At 39.6% G+C, this 13,323-nt stretch overlaps 1 non-coding gene across 1 annotated transcript; it reads left to right on the forward strand.

The window, feature by feature from the left end:
* Nucleotides 1–6,666: 6,666 nt before the first annotated feature.
* LOC121017238 (U6 spliceosomal RNA) lies at nt 6,667–6,773 on the forward strand. Its single transcript, XR_005784681.1, has one exon. It is a non-coding gene; the product is annotated as a U6 spliceosomal RNA (small nuclear RNA).
* The last annotated feature ends 6,550 nt before the right edge of the window (nt 6,774–13,323 follow it).

Consider the following 13,323-nt stretch of genomic DNA (forward strand, 5'->3'; position numbering starts at 1 on the left):
GTCCTTGTTTGTTGTTGTTGTTGTTGTTGTTTGTTTGTTTTGTTTTTTCCCCCAGCTTCTATAGTCAGCCCACAGCCCACACTCCTTGGCTGGTGGCTCTCTTCTTCCATCTTCCAATGAAGCAAAAGCAAGTGGAGTCCTGTTCACATTGCATCTTTCTGATCTGTCTCCCTTTTCTACTGTTTAATGTTTTCTTATTTATTTTTGAGAGAGTGCAAGCAGGGGAGTGACAGAGAGAGGGGGGACAGAGGATATGAAGCAGGCTCTGCACTGACATCAGTGAGCCCCAAGCCCAATGTAGTGCTTGACCTCACAAACTATGAGGTCATGACCTGAGTCAAAGTCAGGAGCCCAACTGACTGAGCCACCAGGTGCCACACCTTTTCCACTTTTAAGGACCTTTGTGACTCCATCGGGCCCAACTAGATAACACAGGATAGTCTCCCAATTTTAAAGTTGGCTATTGACAACCTTAATGCTATCTGCAAATTTAATTCTCCTCTGCCATGTAAGGTAACAAATACAAAGTTTCCTAAGATTAGGACATGGACTTCTTTGGGGGAACCATTTTTTGCCTGCAACATTGTACTTCTAAACTTCAAACAGAAATAGAAATGAATTCAAAATGTATCTGTAAAAAATGGAAACGAGGCAAACTGTTTCCTTTCTTTGCAAAAACATCTGTGCTTAAATGGTTCTGGAGGCTTTGTCAGACAGAGAGTGTTGAGCAGTGTGCTTTTCACTGAGGTGCGGTGCAGTTCTCCAACTACAGGTCCTATCTCATTAGCAAGGTGTGAAAACAATTTAGGGGTTGTGACTAAGATTTTAAAAAATCAAAGAAGACAAAAGTAGGGAATATTGAACATAATCAAGGTAAATAATGATTTGTGAAACATCCATTACAGCTAAACATACACATATCTGTATTGGGTTAAAACGTAAAATGTATTTGAAAAAATCTAAATTACACGAATTAGTTTATTTCATATCCTCTCATTGGTCAGCAGAAGCTCTATCTCTTGTTTTATTTCCCTTAATTCCCCATCCTCCACTTTCACTTACCTCCTTGTTCCCCTACAGGTAAACATTATAATGTTTTTTGTTATATACATATTTGTTATATGTATATATATATATACATATATATATGATATATAAAAACATAAACATAAATGTTTTTGTTATATATGAATTATATATTATATATATATTTTATATAAAAACATAAATGTTTTTGTTATATATATATATAATATATGTATATATATTATATATATATATTATCTATACTCTGGTCCATTCCTTTTAATTGCTAAAGAATAGCCCATAGTGATATCTGCTATATTTACTATATGTCTTTCTCTGGGTAGAAGTAAAAAACATTTCAAAGTCACTGGTCTAGTGTGAAAATCCAGGACTCACTGGAGAACTTTTAGAACCCTGGAAGTTTTCTTCATCCAAGGCACATGTCTAAAATGTCCACTTAGCTTTCCTGTTGCCAGCCATTAAGATCTACGGGTGTCACTGTTCCCAAACTTAGTCCTGCAGGAAGACATTGGTTGGCATATACCATAAACAGGGGAGTGTACACATTGATGCAAAGTTGAGGAATTTTTAAGCTGAAACACCCTTTTCTTGCCCTCTTCCCTGTCCCTTCCATCATTTTAGCAGACAAGTATTTTAAGGATACTTTGGTTGCAAGGAATAGAGACCTACTGAACATAAAATGGAGTTTATCGAAAGGGTTTTGGATATCTTGGAAAATCCAAAAGTGGGAAGTAAACCCAGACCTCAAGGCCGTCTCTGGCCATACCAAATTGCCTAAAACAGGGTGAATGTTCAATAAACTTTGGTCCAATAAATGGATGAATAGGTGGGTAGAGGAAGGAACTAGAAAATCATCAGGAATCAAGGCAGCAGTTCTCACTGATTTCACTGACTGGCCCTGTACGTCTACATCTCTGCTTTCATATCTCTGCTTCTCTTGTCTATTTCTGCACAAGTGTGTATATGTGCTCTACAATGGTGCCCTTCTAGGGTGACAAACTGCCCAGTTTGCCTGAAACTGGCATATATTAAAACACAGATGTTGCTTCTACTGTGCTAATTTGTGCTTTATCACATGAATGTTTTCTAAGAAATTTTTCCCTCACTAAAATAAAAAACAGTATCATGAAAATACCTGTGTTAAAACCAGGGAAGTATTAAAACCATAGAAGTCTCAGGAAAACCAGAAGGAATTGGTCACTCTACCATTGCTGCAGAGTATGCCTTAAAAATCAGCTTCATAAATCCAGCCAGTCACTGTGAATTAATGAATTGAGTCCCTCCAAGCCCCAATGTTGTGAAGTTTGGAGAATTTGAATGGATCTACCCAAATTGTGATTTGTTTCCTCTACGCCACATGTTCATTCCTAGTCCAATCAACCTTGACTGAGCAGTGAAAGGGGTAGAGAGGTACATAACTCAACCATAAGCTTAAGTACCAAGTTCTCTAAGAAAGGCTGTTGAAGCAATGTTGGCCATTTGTAGTTCACAGATATGATGCAGCACATCATTCAGATTCCCAGCACAAGCTGTCCAGGATCAGAAGAGTGAAGGAAAGAAGACAATAGTCGAATTGTTAGGCCTTCTCAATGAGATTTATCTCCTCCCACGTTTTGCTAAGTATAATGTTTCCAAGCTTTATCCATGTTGTAGCATGTATCATTACTTTTTACAGGTCAGTATTACTCTTTGAATGAATATACTGCTTTCCTTAGTAACCTATGCATTAATTAGTGGACATTTGGGTTGTTTCTGCTTGTTAGCTACTATGAATAATGTTGCTAGGAACATCCACATATTCATCTACAAATTTTTGTATAAACATTGTTTTGAATTCTGGGGCATCTGAAAGTGAAATTGCTGGGTCTTACAGTAACTCTATGTTTAACCCTTTGAGGAACAGCTAAACTGATCTCTATATTTTACATTCCCACCAGTCAATGTATGAGAGTTCCAATTTTTCTATATCCTCACCAACACTTATTATTTTCCATATTTTAGAGTATAACTATCCTCATAAATGTGAAGTGAATATGAAAGAGTTTTGATTTGCATTTTTTGGTGATTAATGATGTTGAGTATCTTTTCATGTGCTTGCTGACTATTTATATATCTTTGGAGAAATGCCTATTCAGAATTTTTCTCCGTCTTTTAAATTTATTATTTTTTTAAGTTTATTTATCTTGAGAGAGAATGTGTGTGTGAGCAGGAGAGAGAGAGAGAGAGAGAGAGAGAGAGAGAGAGAGAGAGAGAGAGAAAATCTCAAGCAGGCTCCGTGCTGTTAGCATGGAGCCCCATGAGGGGCTAGAACCCACAAATCATGAGATCATGCCCTGAGCCCAAACCAAGAGTCAAGACAAGCAACTGAGCCACCCAGGCACCCCCCTTTACCCACTTTTTAAGTGGGATGTCTTTTTATTGTTATTATATGAATTCTCTATATATTCTGGATACCAAGCTCTTATCAGATATATGATTTGAAAATATTTTGCGCCATTCTTTGGTGTGTCTCTTTATTTTCTTGATAGTGTCCTTTGATGCACAAAAGTTTTAAATTCTGATCAACTCAGATTTATTTTCCCTTTTGTTGCCTGTGCTTCTGGTGCCATATCTTAAAAGCCATTACCTAATTCAAGGTCATGAAGATTTACAGCTGTTTTTCTTCTAAGAGTTTAATACATTTAGTCCTTACATTTAGATCCATTTTAATTAATTGTTGATTTTTGTATATGGTATGAGGTAGTGGTTCAAATTCATTCTTTTACATATGGATTTCTAGTGGTCCCAGCACTATCTGTTGAAGAGATTATTTTTCCCCATTGAATTGTCTTGGTGCCCTTGTCAAAAACCAACTCACCATAAGTATATAGGTTTATTTCTGGACTCTCAATTCTATCCCATTGATCTATATGTCTCTCCTTATGCCTGTACCACACTGTCTTAACTCTTGTCACCTTGTAGAAGGTTTTGAAATTGTGTTGTATGAGTCCTCCAACTTTTTCTTCCTTTCAAGATTGTTTTGGCTATTCTGGGTTCCTTGAGTTTTCATGAAATTTTGGGATCTGGTCATCAGCTCCTACAAAGAAGGCAGCTGGGATTCTGATAGAAATTGTGCTGAATCTCTAAATAAGTTTGAAGAGTATTGACATTGCTTGAAAAAAATTTTTTTAAATATTTATTTATTTTTAAGAGACACAGAGAGAGAGACAGAGCATGAGTTGGGGAGGAGAAGAGAGAGAGGGAGACACAGAATCCTAAGCAGGCTCCAGGCTCCAGGCTCCAAGCTATCAGCACAGAACCCAGAACAGAGTCTGACTTGGGGCTCGAAGTCACGAACTATTAGATCATGACCTGAGTCAAAGTCAGATGCTTAACCAACTAAGCCACCCAAGTGCCCTGAAGACTATTGACATCTTAACAATTTTAAGTGTTTCAGTGATCCCACGAACATGGGATCTTTCTATTTATTAAGGTCTACTTTAATTTCTTTTAGCAATGTTTTATAGTTTTAAGTGTACAAATCTTGAACTTTTTTGGTTAAATCTATCCCTGAGTCTTTTAACGTTTGGATGCCATTGTATATGAAACTCGTGTCTTAATTTCATTTTTGGCTTATTCATTGTTATTGTTTAGAAACACAACTGACTTTTGTACATTGATCTTGTCTTCTGTAACCTTTATGTTCATTTCTTAGCTCTAATACATTCTTTTTGGTACTTTAGCATTTTCTATGTATAAGATCATTTCATATACAAATAGAGATAGCTTTAGTTATTCCTTTTCAATCTGGATGCCTTTTATTATTGTTTTGTTTGTTTGTTTTGTTTTATTTTGTTTTTGCCTAATTTCCCCAGCTAGAACCTGCAGTATGATGTTGCACAGAAGTAGTGAGAGTAGATATCATTGTCTTGTTCCTGATCGTAGGAGAAAATCTTTCAGTCTTTTACCACTAAATGTGTTATTCATGGATGCCCTTTAGCAGTTCAGGAAGTTCTCCTTTCATCTTACTTTATTGTTTTATCATGAAAGTGTGTTGGTTTTTATCAAGTGTTTCTTTCTGCATCTGGTGAGATGGTCATGTGATTTTTATTTTCTATTCTGTGTTATTGATATGATGTATCACATTAATTTTTGGACGTCAAACCAACCTTGTGTTCCTGGAATAAATTCCACTCGGTCATAATGGATAATACTTTATATATATTGTTGGATTCAGTTTGTGTATTTAGTTGATTTGTGCATCTCTATAAAGGATATTGATTTGTATTTTTCTTTTCTTGTGATATCTTCTGCTTCTACTATTTTGCTAGGGCCAGAAATTATTTCTTATCCAGATCCAGAGTAGGAAAGGAGAGAAGAGTTATATACAAGGATTTGGGGAACTGAGTAGCACCATCCACTTGAGATGTTATAAGATTTGATCGACCTGTCTCTCTCCACCCCATCCCCAGCCACTGGCTGGCCTGCATAAAGCAAGGGAGAGTCTACCCTGCCCCAGGAATGCTTCTTACTCTCCTAGGAGAGTCTGCACAAGTTGACTACTAGTGTGTATGGAGCATCAATAAGCTTAGGACTCTAAATCATGAAGCACCTGCCTCAAAACATCATGACCTTTAACAAACCCTTGTGAAGAGTGGAGCTACAAAAGGTTACACAGGAGTTACACAGGTCATGTTTGCCAGACTGCCTTCTCCAATAGAAGTCCAATGCCCAATACCTTCAAATACCCATCCTTCTTACTAGTCTTGTCTAAATGTGTCTTCTGTTTTTCTACCAACTATTTGCAGAACTGGTCTGGTAAGGAGTGAGAGGATATTTTCCCAGAGCAGCTGTAGGCTGAGGACCCTGAGCTGAAGTTCTCTTCTGTATACTCAGTATGATGTCCTTTGGAGCCACATTTAATGGCAAACAGTACATCAGCCTCAGTACGGATTGAGCAGGCTGATGGGCTAACCCGGGACAACCATCAGCAAGGCAACCAAGGAACACCTCTGAGGACCACACTCTTCTTGCCTAACTCACAAGAACCTTTATTTCACAGATCCTAGAGAAGACTCCTTGCCTGCAGAGACCTGGCAGCACTTTCCCACCTGTGGGAGGGGGTAGCCTCCACCCAAGTCCATGCACTGCCTCCTCCCAGATGGAATCTGGCTGTCCTGGGAAAGCACCGCCTACCAGGGCTCCTGCTGGAGCAAGTCCTACTCAGGACAGCCCAACTCATTTCTTGGCTACCGGAGATTTCTGGGCTACATAAATCAAATAACAGCTTTGGCCACCTTGAAGGCAGGTAGGAAATCCTTAGAGCTAGCTAAGCATCTCTTTTAAACAGAGAAAAGCATTTCCATTTTTGGCCAGTCCTCATGAAACATTTTTTCTTTCATGTCGTCTCACAGGAGCACATTTTCCAGGATTTGTTATGATTGACTCAAATTTCCCTAGTGTCTGTACAACTCAGATTCCTTCCACACAGGCTGCATGGATTCTAAGCCATCTCAGAGCAAACAAGTCTTCTTACCTGTTTTTGTTCATTCCTGGTGAGCACTGGGCAAGGACAGAAGCCACCAGAATTTCTCACCCACTTACTGCTGGCACTGCATCACAAGTTCTAAGACTTCTGCCGTGCTCGCTTGGGCAGCACAGACACTAAAACTGGAACGATACAGAGAAGATTAGCATGGCCCCTGAGCAAAGATAACACACAAACTCGTGAAGCATTCCGTATTTTGTGCAGTTCCTCAGTGAACTGCCACCCTTTGTGGATTAGCACAAAAAACAAGGTTTGGAAAGGTCACTCGGGAGGTCTGCTCCGAATTGAATTAAGCATTCCCTCTAGCAGCTGAGGACCCAGTACACCTGTCAGCTTCTCCTGGCCTTCACCGAATCTTCTGTCCTTGGAGGTGAGAGCTCACCTCAGTGGTCCCCCTGGCATCTCCACGGCCACCCATCACATTACTATTATTAACTAGGTAATCCTGGTAGCTGCATCCGAAAGCTTGTTCTCATTGGTTAAATAAATAAATAAATAAACAAACAAATAAATAAATAAATAAAAGACCTCTGGCAGACTGTTCTTAATTTAAGGTAAGGACCTCAGAGAGGTCAAAGATCAGAACTGCCGCTAGAATTCCTGAGGCTAGATGACACTAACAGAAATACAGGGGGCGCGGTGCCTGTCATCTGAAGCCAAGCAGACAAACAGCGGGTCTCCTGTGTGGCATGTTTAATTGATCATACTCTGTGACTTCACCTGTAAGTTTTCAATGTGCAGGCAGCTACAAGCCCTCTCCCTTTTATTGAACTGTGGTGTAATCGAGACTCCCTGATTTAGCAGTCTATCTTGAAACACTCTCCTTGTTCTCGCCTAGCTACCCTGAGCAACTCAGACAAGGAAGCATTCTCACAACTTAGGCTGAGGTGGGCCAAGCTCATTTATTGCTAATTAGAACTTAAGGGAAACCTGGAGTGAAACTGAAACAGGCAATTAACTTCCAGCCTCTTGTCATTCACTTGGAACACCCTCAGGAATGAATACCTGTGTGGTTCTTCAGTGCGAATCAAGTGTCTTCGGTTCCCAATCAGTGACATGAGGCGGGACGTGTGGGCACTCACGCAGCATCTGGGGAGAGACCTCCGTTTTTCACATTGCACCACACACCCACAGGAGCGGAGGGGGGATTCTGGCTGGGGAGCCGGTGTCCCCACCCCCATCCCCACCCCCTTCCACTCCAGGCGCTTGCTGTTTCTGAGGTGGCTGCAGAACTACCTACCTCGTAGCTTAAAACCTCCCAGGGGATGCCCTTCACTTCTGTTCCTCATGAACCCAACTGCCCTCAACTATTTACCACCCACCACGCAGCCAGTGTTTATAAAGTCCAGGTGGCATTCTCCCAGCTGCAGCCAGCTGCTCACATTAGAGTCAGGCATCATGTGCCCACCTAGCACAAGTCCTGGTGCATAGTGGATGATTACAAATATTTATTGAGTGAATGGGCCATAAAAAACATTTGAGAAACACGGCCTGGCTTCCTTCTTCTACCGGTTCAACTTATGGCTGCTTTCTCTCACCCAAAGTCAGGACGTGCTCAGATATTATAAGCCAATTTTCATATTAGCTTAGAAAAACAGGAAGAAATTGGTTGCCAGTCAAAAGAGGGAGATAAAGTTTCTTTTTATGAGAACAATGTGCTTGTTTGAAACAAAGAGTTGATAAGCTGCTTTGAGTAAGGGATAAGATTCCAAGGAGTATGTCCAAATAGCAAAAAGCCACAGACGGGTCCACTAAATCAAGGGACCAGCTGCTAACTGCAGGCCATTAGTTTCCTGGAGCTCCTGACGCACTTGGCCATGTGCATCTGGGTGAGGCGGCCAAAGTGCAATGCCACAGAGGAGAGACATTTCAAGTTCAAGGAGATGTCTAGGAGTAAGAGTGAGCAGTCAGCAAGGTGCACGTGTGTGTATCTGTGTGGCTGTGCACATGCATGTTTTGGATGATTACAGGAAGTGAAAAGATCCCACAGAAACAACAGGGTAAAGGAGAGGCTCTGGAGAAGAGAAATATCAAGTGATGATGAAGCTGTTCGTTGTGGCACGTGAGAGATTCTCCCCTATAGAATCCTAGGGAAAATCTGCATTGCTCAGTAATGCTTTGCCTATAGTGAGTTTGTGGGAAGGAATCCTAAAGAGGTGTTAGGTTCTAAGCCCAGGTTTGCTCAAGGCAGAAAAGAGACCATGGGCATGGATGCAGGGCAGAGGAAGGTCAACTGACATCCAGGTTATTTCCCCCTACCCAATTCCCAATAAAGACTAAATATGTCAAGTGGATGGTTTTAAAACTGTGTTTTAATATTGTCTCTTCCCATGACTGTAAACTTCCTTAAGTTCCTGACCTTCTGGCAACAGGGAGTCTGTAGAAACATGAGAAAGACAGCAGTCAGCACCCACAGTCAAGGATTCTACAGCCCACTCAAGGACAAAGGGCCCATCTCAGGCTGACTTCAAACTACTTTAGGAAAATGGTTCATCCTCATCTTCTACCTGTAGTTGGTGAAGCTATCAACCATTACAGCACTTGGCACCTCACCATTGTTTTAACCACCGCTTCCTCTTCCCTGATATTTCCCTTGGTGGGGAGAGAAGTCTTTCTGAACCTCCCTGACATTAGCATCTTCCACCTGAGAGAGGTTACTTCCTTGTACCCACTTAGTTAAAACATACAAAAAAGGGCATATGATAATATACCATATATCTACTCTTTCGAAATCATGGTAGATTGTTCACATTATTGAGTTTAAAGTTAAAATATTAGGATAGTTTTAGCTCCACACTCTATGTTAAAATGAAACACCTCTTTCAATAGTAAATTCTAATATTCTTATTTCCAAGGAAATAGTATCCTGTAGGCATTTGCACATCCTTTGTCTCAAAGGTGACACAAACTTTTTCTAATACAAACACATATACAAATTTAACATATAATGTTTTATTTGGGGGTCATAGCTAAGGCAGAGCTTCTGAGTTCCTTTACATTATCAGTAAAATTAGGGAATTAGACTGTATCATATGGAAAGTTCTTTCTAGCACTAACAGATATCTTAACACATTTGGCCAATTTCTCTGCCATGCCCAAAGTTGTACACAATATTTTCTAGGTAGAATGGACACTCGTACATGCTTGTTTTGCATACTGAAGGCAAATACATTATTGAAAGGAAAAAAAGGAGTATTTACAAGCATATATGAAGTACCAGATCTATTTCCTATATATCTGTGCCTGATGTTATTACTGCAAAATAGGTGTTATTACCACCATTGCATTTAGTCAATAATCAAGATTTTATTTCATACTTATTTATAATTAACCAAATTCAGTGAGATCTATATGACTTCATGCTTTTTCTAATGTACTACAATAACTCTCAAATTAAATCTGCATATTTAAGGCTTAAATTTACAAAGAGGATTAGACTGAAAGTATTTCCCTAATTTCCTAACTGGCAAGTTATATAACTGTATTCAATTAAAAAACTCATTTCCATCTGTAACTGATGGTGTTAACATCCATACACCCCAGAAAACAGCAGGCAGTTTTAACAATGGCAGTGGCATTTACCATGTCACTGTGATATTTACAGGCATTGTACTAGGTAATTCATAGATATTTTATTTATTTATTTTTTTAAGTTTATTTATTTATTTATTTTGAGAGAGAGAGAGAGAGAGAGAGAGAGAATCTCTCAGCACGGAGCGTGACACAGGGCTCGAACTCCTGAACTGTAAGGTCATGACCTGAGCCGAAACCAAGAGTTGTACGCTTAACCCACTGAGCCACCGAGACACCCTATAGATATTTTATTTAATGCTAACAACCTCACAAAGTAGGCAGTATCTCTGTTTTATTAATGGAGACAACTGAGGCTAATAGGAATTAAGAGACAGGTGGCAAATCACTGTACCAGGAACCAGTTCCAGTCCTGATTGATGCCAGTCCATGTTCCACAGCATTTCAAATATTTAAATTTCTAGAAATCATTGCCTTTTGTTACCATGTAAAAATACTAACATTCCAAGAATTTTGCTCAAGTTAAAAATCACAAAAGGCTAGGAGGCAAAGTAAATGAAGATATACTCAGCCATAAATACCAGGGCAGCCAATGTACAATCCTGATGAAGCAACCAAGGATCACATGGGCTATGTTCACATAGATGAGCAGCATGAGAAAACATGGAACAAAAGGGCTTCTTGTTTCCCACACTTGGCTTCTATACAAATGACATGTGAATAAGCAACACGCCGAGTCCCCTTTATAAATAAGCCTTTCCTAAGCTGACATGGCTTCTTGTCCGTCCCTGACTTCTTTGAATCTATTGCCTCCTGGTGCGGCCTGCTCAACAGTTCAACTATGGCAACGTCATCTACTTTAACTACTCTATTTGGTTATTTTACTATGTTACATTACGTTCTTCCTTCAAAAAAAATGAGCGGCATAGTAAGAATAAAAATTTTTAGACGTATAAGCAAAAGTCCTGATTATAATTCAGCTCACCCAACAACAGAAATCACAATCACATAATCGATTGGATGGCCATCCATAAGAAAAGTAGTAAAAATGAAGAACAAGCAGAAAGCATTGGAAACATATCACTAATTATTATTTTTTTTTAATTTTTTTTTCAACGTTTATTTATTTTTTTTTGGGACAGAGAGAGACAGAGCATGAACGGGGGAGGGGCAGAGAGAGAGGGAGACACAGAATCAGAAACAGGCTCCAGGCTCTGAGCCATCAGCCCAGAGCCTGACGCGGGGCTCGAACTCACGGACCGCGAGATCGTGACCTGGCTGAAGTCGGACGCCCAACTGACTGCGCCACCCAGGCGCCCCCATATCACTAATTATTGACTGTAGAAGGTAGGCTGTGATGATGATTTTAAAGTATGTTTTTGCTCTCTGGTAATAACACTCCTGTATAGCATGTAAGTCAATTGTTCAACTCACAAGTTTTAGGAAGCACTAGATGCTTGAGTGTGTGTGTGTGTGTGTGTGTGTGTGTGTGTGTGTGTGTGTGTGTTGCAGGAGGTGTGTAGGGCTTTATGGTATGAATTGAAGTAAAGCAAAAAGAAAATATAACCAAATCAAACTCTCCTGTGCATGGATTCTAAAAATGATTTTGAAAAATAAAGTTTTTTTTAATGTGTATTTATTTTTGAGAGAGAAAGAGAGTGAGTGGGCGAGGGGCAGACAGAGAGGGAGACAGAGAATCCGAAGCAGTCTCCAGGCTCTGAGTTCTTAGCACAGAGCCCAGCACAGGGCCCAATTCCACAAACAGCAAGATCATGATCTGAACCAAAGTCAGACGCTCAACCAACTGAGCCACTCAGTCGCCCCTCTTCTCTACATTTATAATGGGTTTTAGTTCAATTGTTTACTGCAGATATCCATGAATAAAAAAGTATAAAAAAATGTAACCAGAAGATTTTGATCAAAATCAAAATTCCTAAGAACATCACCCCAGTACATTACTATTACCTATTGAAGTTTAGTTGACAACACAATACTACATTAGTTTCTGGTGTACAACATAGTGATTGAACAGCTCCATACGTATGCTATGCTCACAAGTTTAGCTACCACCTGTCACCCTACAACATTATTACAATACCATTTACTGTATTCCTTATGCTATATCGCTCATCCCCATGACTTATTCATTCCGTAACTGAAAACCTGTACCTCCCACTCCTCTTCACCCATTTTGCCCATACCCCTACCTCTCTCCCCTCTGGCAACCACCAATCAGTTTGTTCTCTGTGTTTATGGGTGTGTTTTTGCTGTTTTCTAGACTCCACCTATAAGCAAAATCACATGGTATTTCTCAGTCTTATTTCACTTAGCACAATAACCTCTAGGTTATTGTGTGTTGCAAATGGCAAGATCTCATTCTTTTTTTATGCCTGAATAACGTTCATACCACAGCTTTATCCATTCATCTATCAATGGGATACTTTGGTTCCTTCCATGTCTTGGCTGTTGCAAATAATGCTGCAATAGAGATAGGGATGGGTAGATCTTTTCAAATTAGTGTTTTCATTGTCTTTGGATAAATATCCAGTAGTGGAATTGCTGGATCATATGGTAATTCTATTTTTCATTTTGTGAGGAACCTCCATACTGTTTTCCATAGTGGCTGTATTAATTTACATCCCCAACAGTGCATGAGGGTTCCTTTTTCTCCACATCCTTGTCAACGCTTGGTATTTCCTGGTTTTTTTGATATTAGCCATTCTGACAGGTGTAAGGTGATATCTCATTGTGGTTTTTATTTGCATTTCTCTGATGATGAGTGACGTTGATCATCTTTTCATGTATCTGTTGGCTAGCTATCGGGTCTTCTTTAGAAAAACGTCTATTCAGGTCTCCTGCCCATTTTAATCAGATTATTTGGTTTTCTAGTGTAGAGTTGTAGAAGTTATTCATATTAACCTCTAAACAGATCACTTGCAAATATCTTCTCCATTCAGTGGGTTGCCTTCACTTTGTTGATTCTCCATTCATGATCACCATAGGAGATTGTAAGAAGGTATGGCTTCAAGGTTTCTTTGTGTCCCCAGAAACAGGTTTTTGGGTAAGGGGATTAAGAGACACTGTATTTGCTCTAAAATGCCCAACTTTAAGCCCTAACTATTACTGGAAGAGAATATTGGTTCTAGTTCTCATTTCTGGAAGCCTAAGAAATTCTCAATTCTCAAGATTACTCCTGGGGTTAGAACAGAGAAACTCCT

This window comes from Herpailurus yagouaroundi, unplaced genomic scaffold (assembly GCF_014898765.1).
Source record: "Herpailurus yagouaroundi ecotype Mexico unplaced genomic scaffold, PumYag 29, whole genome shotgun sequence".
Classification (NCBI taxonomy): domain Eukaryota; kingdom Metazoa; phylum Chordata; class Mammalia; order Carnivora; family Felidae; genus Herpailurus; species Herpailurus yagouaroundi.